Below are 9,459 nucleotides of genomic sequence, written 5' to 3'. Positions count from 1 at the left end.
ACCATGCCAAAATTTTATAATTCCTTAAGTTCAGCAACTATTTAGCATTCAAATTTTTCCAGTTGTTCCATAAGGATTTCTTTACAATTGGATTATTTGCATTAGGATCCAAGCAAGGTCCACATAAGGCATTTGAGTGACAAGAATAAATATATTTAGTAGATGTGACCAAATGAACACAAAGAGTCAGGCAGAAGGTGTGGGGATGTGTGAGGAGTTCTCCAAGCCCAGCATGAGGAGGCACCAGGTGTGCAGGCACTGGAAGGAACAAAGGTGACCTAGAACAGAGGATGGCTCTGTTCTGTTCTTCATTATTTCCCCATCTCCTAAAACTAACTCTGAAGAATCCATAGTAGACCTATAGCTCTTCAAAACCACAGAATAAAAAAACATTTTTATTATCATGAGTAAAATGGTTCCAAATGAAAGAAAATTTCATCATCCCATTACTCAGTAAAGTATCAAAAACCATCAAGAACTATTTTTCCTGTGCGTACCTGAAACTATCACACTTGACTCTGTGACAGACTAAATCACAGATAAAATAGGACAGTTTCTGGACAAGATCAAACAGGCCACATAATCTACTTTCTTCTCTTGTATTTAAGTTTTTGGGGGTACTAGGGATTTACCCCAGGGACAGTTTACCACTGAGCCACATCCCCAGTCCTTTTTAAATTTTTTTTGTTTTGAAACAGGGTCTCACTAACTTGCTTTGGGCTGCACCATGTCTCCATCTGCCCCACACTTTTAAAAGGAGCACTCTGGAAATTTCAGAGTGTTCTTCTGTCTTCTTCTTCTTCTCCTCCTGCCCTCCACCCTCCTCCTTCTTCTTCCTCTCCCTGTCCAGTCTCCTTTGGGCAGTGACTACCTTCATGGCAGCACACTTCTCCCATGAGTATACATTTCAGTGTCTGTTTCTCTTCTTTTCTGCTTTCCTCATTTTCTAGGATATCTTTGTGGGGTCTGAAGTAAATCTGACTGAACTTGAACTCATCATCCAATTTATAACATTGGCTTTGGCTCCAAACCTAAATGGTGGTATATTCTTCATATTGAAGTATCCAGGGAGAATCTGCACTGTTGTCTACAATTTATTTTGGAAAGTATGAAAAAATGTTCGATTGAGGGAGAGAGTGGTAGAAAGATGGACACATAAGGTAAAACTGACATAATTAGTGATCAATTTTGCCACCTCTTTGTGTTGGATAGCTATAGGTTAAACATTTCTTTCAAATTTTATGAATGTGTGAAATTTGCATAATGAAATTTTGGGAAAATATGTAATATTTATTACAACTTTTACCTTTTAATATATTATGGAAATCATAAACAGTAAAAGGAAAAACTCACGTGGCATCACCTCCTAAAGATAAACTAATGTTACAACATTTTGGCAAACACCCTTTCAAGCTATACATAGGAAACCATGGAGAGCCATTTGGCACAAAGATGGAATACCATATCAAATGCTACTTTTAATTTGTACTGTTCATTTATGTTATCACGAGGCTCTGACTGTCTAGAGAGCTTGTTATCATGTGACATGACCTAACACTCAGCACAAGGAGAGTGAATCTAAGGATCTGGTTAGCTTCACACTCTTCAATCCTTTCATAGGGCAGAGTAAGCAGTGAATTAGCAGTTGCTTAATGAATGAAGGAAAAATCTAATGTTTCATAAAGATGGGTGTGGAGGTGTTAATCCTTTAATTTATTTGTTAGTTTCCTATAAATCTTATAATAATTTTTGGGTCATGATTTTTATAAGCATAAGTTCAGGAAGCTTTGATCTTGAAATGTTCTCCTTACCCACAAAGGAAATCTGTCTTTAGAAAGTCCTAAGTATGTAATGAAAGAACTTTATATCCTTATTTTTCATGGCTTTTCTCCAAAGTCTGGAAGCCATGTCCCCAATACTTGTAGATTATTTTTTCTTAGCATCTCTTCATCTATTCTCTCCCTCTGTCTCCCACTAGCACCATCCCTGATTAGATACTTCTCATCCATCCCTGAAACTCTGCAATCCCTGATGGTCCCCTGCTCTCTTATCTCTACACAGATGGTGTTAGAACATTTCATGATGTATTGCTTTCATCATTTCCCACTAGAATCAAAATGGTGCTTTGAGATATCTGGTTTAATGTCTAGCGTAGGTCTCAAAGATTTCCATATCCTATGTTCTTATTGTGACCATGAAATTCAGTCAAACACAGAATTCTAGACTGGAGTCTGGTTTCTGATTTAACTTCTTTGATATGTTTGCAGTGATGTTGTCTATGCTACTGGGTTGCTGTGAGGATTAAATAAGATGAAATAAATAATTGAAATAATTCAAATAAATTAGTTTGTTTTCTTCTCATTTTTTATGTCTCATTTTACAGTTCCCTCCTCAGAGGGATTGCCTCACCATCCATGTAGAGGTCTCACTTGTCCTCCACTACTCTGTCATAGTCCTTGTTTAAATTTCTTCACATTCTGATCAAAACTGTAATTATTGTGATATTTAATCACCCCTTCTTTCCTTCTTCCTTCCTTCTTTTTCTGTCTCTTCTTACTAAAACGTGTATTCCATGAGGTTAAAGGAATACACATAGTCCATCTTTTTGATCATTGTACCCTGCACCAATGCACCTACACATAGATTAAGATTCAAATACTATTTCCTGCATCAATGAATAGATAGAAAGGTCTTGGCCTCCAATTCAGAGGAACTCGACTCTACACTGACTAAACCCTTGATCACCTATGTGACCCCAGAATAAATCTTAACCTCTCTGGACCCCAGTGCATTGATCTATAAAGTGAGGTGAAGATGGCCCCCAAATTTTGATGCTTGCTTCTTCAATTTTTTTGTTTCCTTACAATAATGCTGGAACAACCACCATTAAGGGCAACCTCAGAAGGAAGTTTGGATGGGTCTTGAGAAAGAACAGCAGAATAGTGTAGAACAGAGCATGTGCATCCCAAATGCATGGGGCCTGGCCTCCTCCTGTAATTCATAATAGCCTCCCTCCTGTGGTGTGGGGGTTTCTCCATGAAATTTTCCCACTCTGTTCAACAGCTTCCAGTATTAGACTGACAAAAGGATCACTGGGAGACAGGAAAACAGAATGGGAAGAAGCACCATGTCTGGAAGGGACCCTTACTGGAATGTGCAGGGTTGGTAGAGTTGACCAGTGAAGGTGTCATGAGGGAAGAGACTGACAGACCAGCAGAGGTCTATAGGGAATATATCTCAAGAAAAGAAGGAAAGGAATGTCACAAGTGTGGAATACTGGTGGCGCCATCCTGGAGGATGATCCAAGCTCCCTGCCAGATGGTGCCTCTGCTTCTCAGTGTCAGATTCTGGAAACTTTTCACAGCTTTTATCACAAGGCTGCGCCCTGGAGAGGGGAGGGCCATTGTTGGTGTTAGGGGCAGTTGTGGCTCGTCGATAGCTCCCAGAAAAACGCTCCGCAGACACGAGATTGGACGATTCACGTCTGCTGGGGGGAAAAGAAGGGAAGAAAAAAGAAAGATGGCCGTGGCCTCTCCCAAATATTGGAATCTTGGGCTTGGAGGAACCAATAGCATGTTAGGAAGTAATGTGGGAGGCAGGAAGATGGCGATAGCGTAAGCTGGAAATTCCTGTAACATAAGAGGCGGGCAGAATGCAGACTGATAGGTGATGGGGAGGCCGGATTCCTTACAGTTGGTAACTTGTTATTTATTTTGTGAAAGTTCTGACTTTTTGAAATGAAGCAGGATTGAGTGGATTAGTGTAGCATGATGTTGACAAAGAAGGTAGATGAATCACTAAATTAAGAAGTAAGTCACAAGAAGATAGGAGCCCTGAAAAGACAGAGGGTGGGAGGCTCTGGGAGAAAGTTGCTAATGGAAAGGGAGATTGGCTTAAATTCACAGGGAAGAGGTCAGAGAATTCAGACTTAGAAAGTTCTAGAACTACTACAGCAATTAGTTTCTTGTGGTTTGGATCTGGAATGCCCTCTAAAGTCTCATGTGTTCAGAGGTGGGGCTTTGGGAAATTATTCAGTCATGAAGGCTGTAACCTCATCAGGGGATTAATCCATCCATGGCTGCCTGGACTGCTGACTGGGAAGTGGTACCTAGTTGGAGGGAGCAGGTTACCAGCAGTGCGCCTGGAAAGGTGTATCTTCTCTTCAGTTCCATTCACTTTCTCTGCTTCTCAGCTGCTATGAGCTGAGCAGCTTTCCTCTACCATTCCCTTCCACTGGCAATGAAGCCAGCTGAACATGAACTGAATCCTCTGAAACCATGAGCCAAAATAAATCTTTCCTTCTCTAAGTTGTTTTTGTCAGATATCTCGGTCATAGCCATGAAAAGCTGACTAACACGTAGTTCGTTGGTTCAGAAATAAAAGTTCAAAATTTAAGACAGAGAAAGTAGAGCTAGAATGTAGACTACTTGAATTTTGGAACTAAAATTAGAGAAAAAAAAATAGTCAAAGGAAAAACCAACCAGAGATAGAGATTTTTTTCCCCCCTGATTGGTTTTATAGCAGTTGTTAGTTTATTCTGAGGCAAGGGGATGAATGTGGCCAAGAGGGTTAGGACAGTACAGACCTAATCCTATCTGTAAATAAAAGTAAGCATGTCAGAGAAGACAGAGGCAGTCAAAGCAGGATGGAGAACAGAGGAATGCATTGAAGAATAACTGTATACTTTTAAAATCTGCAGTTTTTAAAATTTGCCTTTATTAGTTTTATTACCAGATTTGGGAATATAATTGACTTACAATAAAGTACACATAATTTAAGAGTAAAATTGGATCATACCTATGAATTCATCACCCCAATCAAGATGGTGAACATATCCAAGTCCTTATGCCCTTTTGGAATCAATTCCTCCTGCACTGCCCTATACCACTGATCTGATTTTTGTCACAAAAGACTAGTTTGCATTTTCTAGAATTTTAAATAAGTTTTAAGGACTGCTATTACGTACTCCTTTTTTGTCTGATTCAAACAAGGAGCTGAGTTTCAGTCACAGCAGTTGAGCTTCAGCCAATCACAGTCAAAAATTAAGACCATGAACCTATAAGGCAAATTTATCATTATGTGGTGCCTTATAAGGCAAAGGCCAACTGCAGCCAATCAGGTTGTGTCTATATGTCACTTTTCTGTTTATAAGTAAAATCTATACATGGGGGGAGGGCATTCTACTCATCTTTGTTATGGGGTGCTGTCAGGTTCTAGATCCCTTCTGTTGCTCAAACTAACGAACTAACTGTTTAATGTAACAGGTCTCAGGTTTTCTGTTAACAGTTTCCTGTGGACACTGTAATGGATTGTCACAAACTGGGTGGCCTAAACTATAGAAAATTTTTTCTCTCATGTTCTAGAGGTCAGAAGTCTGAAACAAAGGTGTGGGCAATTTTATTCCCCTCTGCAGACTCTGAGGGAGAAGCCACTCTGTGCCTCTCTCCCAGCTTCTCATGGCAGTCCTTGGTGTTCCCGGGCTTGTGGCTGCATCAGGACAGTCTTAAGGGAATGGACAGTGGAAAAGGAAGCAAAGAGGAATCAAAGGGATGAGGGAAGAGAATGAGGAATAAGAAAAGGAGGTGGGATAAACCAGAAAGTGTTATGGCAAGTGAGGAGAATTTTCCACCTCAGCCTCTACTGATGCAATTTTTAGTTGCTTTTTGGCAGTTTATTCTAACATAAATTAAAGTTTGATAAGAAAAATGGTCTCTGTTGCAGAAAACTGCCCAGGCTACTCCAAGTCCGTGTAGCTGTCACTCCACCTCTGAGCACCAGAGGGCGCACTATCCAGTACAGAGTGACCTCCCTGGGGCTGGAAGGACTGCAGTTCTAGGTACACCGCCTCCGCGGTCCTCAGGAGACCTTCCCCAGATGAAACTGAGCCCAGCCTTCTTAACCTTCCTCCTGGCCACATCACAGATAGAGCCCAATGTCCCATACCTCTGCCCTCTTTGGGAGCAGAACTTCTGGAAAAGGTGCTCAGTAGCTTCGGTCTTCATTTCCTCACTTCTCATTTCTCCTCAACCCACTCTAGTCAGGCTTCTGTCCCTGCACCTCCACTGCTGCTGACCTGTCCCGGTCACCAGCGGCCTCCAAGTTCCCAATTTAATCTTCCCTCTTCAGTGCTCACACTCGTTCGTCTCTTGGATTCTTGAGGCCATGCTGTCCTGAGTACCCTGGACTCCACTGTGGCCGCCTCCTCAGTCTCCTTAGCTGGCCCCGCTCATCTTCCCTTCTCCTCCCCCACTGCCCTCCCCGCTCCCCCAGGTCATCGCCTCAGTCTGTCGCCATCTTTGGGAGTTTGGCCTCCAATGTTAGGTTTCAGAAGACCTTTTAGTTTCTGTCTTGCTCTTAGATTAATTATTCTGGGGGAAATTAGCTGATGTGTCTGTCACAAGGACACTCCGGAGCCCTAAAGAAGAATAGCCTTGTCAAGGAACTGAGATCTGTTGCCACCTTCCAGGAAGGAACTGAGGACTCAGCCAACAGCTGAGTGAGTGGGCCATGTCTGAACTGGATCCCCCCATCCCAACAATTAACTCTTCAGATGAGGACTGCCCCTGTCCATAACTATAACCTGACTGCAACCTCCTGAGACATCCTGAATCCCCCATTAAGTTGCTCCCAGATTCCTGCTTTCCATTCACAAATTGTGAGCATAATAAATGTTTGTTGCTTTAAGCCACTAAACTTGGTGGTAATCTCTGCAACAATAGATAGCTCGCACACCCTTGCCCGCCTCTCTGACCTCATCTTTAAGTGCTTCTTCTCCATGCTCCCTCAACACTGACCTACCTTCCTCCTGTGCCCGAAACACACCAGACTTGTTCCTGACCAAGTTCCCTGCCTTCATCTTCCTTCTGGCTGAGGTGGTCTTACCCTGGATCTTCACATGTTAGCTTCTTCCTCTCATTCAGGACTTGTTTTTATATGGCAGCCTCTAGGCCCAAACCAATTTAAGGAACAAAATGGGCAATCAGTAAACATTGATTAAGTAAAATAATGAATGAAATCAGGTAGAAAACATTTAGTAGAAACATAATCTTTGAGAAAGTTCTACCAATTTCTGTGGTTAAAGTCTGAACATTTTTCTATGAGGTATCCTTTGTTGGTTGTTGACTTAGAATGTTGCAACTGAAAGTTCCCAAGAACAGATACAGTCAAACATAGTTATAGAATTCAGAGGAAAGGTGGACAAAGATTGTGAGCTAGTTTAAAGGTCGGATGGATCAAAGTCAAAGTGGTGCTGATTCATTCTGACCCATCTAAGTAGCTCTACTTGGCAGAACATTGCTAGGCAGAACACTGGTGATACCCGTTTGTTCTTCAAGAGTATTTTGGAAAACTGACAGGTTAACATATATAATTCCTCAAATCTTGAACTAAATCCCTAATTTAGTTAGATAAGTTAATATGCACTTTCACCTCAAATAATCATACATATAGTCTCTCCTTGAAAATTGTAGTTGGGGGCTGGGGTTGTGGTTCAGTGGTAGAGGACTTGCCTAGCATGTGTGAGGTACTGGTTTGATTCTTGGTACCACAAATGAATGAGTAAAATAAAGGTCTATCAATATCTAAAAAAGTATTACAAAAAAAGAAAATGGTGGATGATATAAAGACTAAAAACCAAATGTTAATTTCTTTATATTTCTATATCACAGACTATCAGGAGAAAATTAAAAATATTTAACATTTGTTATGATAAATACAATATATAAATATGCATATGTACCATAAATTAAAAATATATTTCTTCTTATTTTCTAATTAATGTAAATGATGTGTCAGATAAAGATGGATAAAGTTGTGGAGCAAATCAGTCATAAATCATTGTCAAATTTCCAGTCAATTTGTGATTTTATAAACTGTCCCTGTAATCTGGGCTGTTTGGGTTGATAGTGGTACCTCCCTCTCCAAAGGTCATTAGGCCCTGTGGGTGTGGCCCTCCCTGAAGGTGTGATTCTTAGTGTGTTCCTGGATTCCTCTACTGATTTCTGCACTTGGCATTGAGGAATGGGGAGGTAGAGTCTTCTCACTGTTGCCAGCTTCTGAGTTCTGCAGTCCCCTCTGGAAGTGTCTTAATCCTACCCCTATTTTTATAAACAGGCATTTCATTCTACTTTCTTTAGCACCAACCCCTTCTATTCTCTTTTTTATTTACTTCTTTATTTTTATTTTTTGTTACTGAGAATTGAACCCAGTTTTGCCCTATTGCAAGGCTCTACCCACCCCTTCACTTTTAACTTTTTATTTTGAGACAGGATCTCACTAAGTTACCCAGTCTGAACTTACACTTGTGATCCTCCTGCTTCAACCTCCCAAGTAGCTGGGATTACAAGTGTGTACCACCATATCTGACTTCAGCCACTCTTTTTGATTGTTTCTTTGACTTTTTGCAGGGACGCTCCCTTGGCCCCAGGTGACATGTTGATTTGTAATTCCTTTTATGCAAATTTTTTTCCTGGTGATTTATTATGTACTCCTCAATCAAAACTCAAATAAGAGCAATCAGATAAATCTTAGGAAATTAATTCCAAGGTAAAAAGAAATTCTAAATATATGGTATAAGCTAGGAAGTGCTGGATCTGATGAGTTTAAAAATCATTGTTCTAGAGTGAGTTAGTCAGTTTCCCTTTCTATAACAAAAGTACCTGAGATTATCAACTTAAAAGAGGAAAGTTTTATTTTGGCTCATAGCTTTAGGTGTTTCAGTCAATGTTCATTTGACCTTGTTGCTTTTGATCCTGTGGTGGCTAAGTATATCATGGCTGGCTGGAGCATGCGACAGGAAAACTGTTCACCTTATATTGGCCAGGAAGAAGAGAGCTAAGGTAGGTAGTGGGAGGGGGATGAGACTAGCTTCCCACAATCCCCTTCAAAGTCACACCTCCAGGGAGGTCAAATCTCCCTCTTAAAGATTTCCACTACCTTTTAGTAGTGCTGAGCTGAGGAATAGACCTTAAGACACAGTTTTGAGGGACATTCCAGACTTAAAATGTAGAATTTTGCCTCAGACCTCCAAAAGCTCATGTACATCACAAATGCAAAATACATTTGTTCTATCCCAAGGCAGATTGAGAAGCATTTAACAAAGGCCTCCCTTAATTCCCTGAGGAGTCTCCAGGTGAGAGGAAGTAGGTAAATGTGCAAAGGGAACTGGGAACCCTTTAGGAAGCTGTCTTGGAACAGTTTGGTTGGGCTCAGTTGACCTAACATTAAATAGACATTACAAAAGGAGTTCCAGGTCACCCTCTGCCCTATCACAACCATCTGTGGGGAAGCTCACACTATGAAAATGGCTAGCTGGAACTAAGCCCCAAATTCGGTTCCCTAGATCCTATGGGCTTGCCAGAGGACAAATAATTATATATCTCAATCTATAGTTTGAAATTCTAGACCTGAAAAGGAAACCTCCTCTTCCTTCCCCTTGTGGAGGGCATGTGAATGCTTCTG

This window comes from Sciurus carolinensis, chromosome 7, assembly GCF_902686445.1.
Source record: "Sciurus carolinensis chromosome 7, mSciCar1.2, whole genome shotgun sequence".
NCBI lineage: Eukaryota > Metazoa > Chordata > Mammalia > Rodentia > Sciuridae > Sciurus > Sciurus carolinensis.
This window is presented reverse-complemented; position numbering follows the sequence as displayed.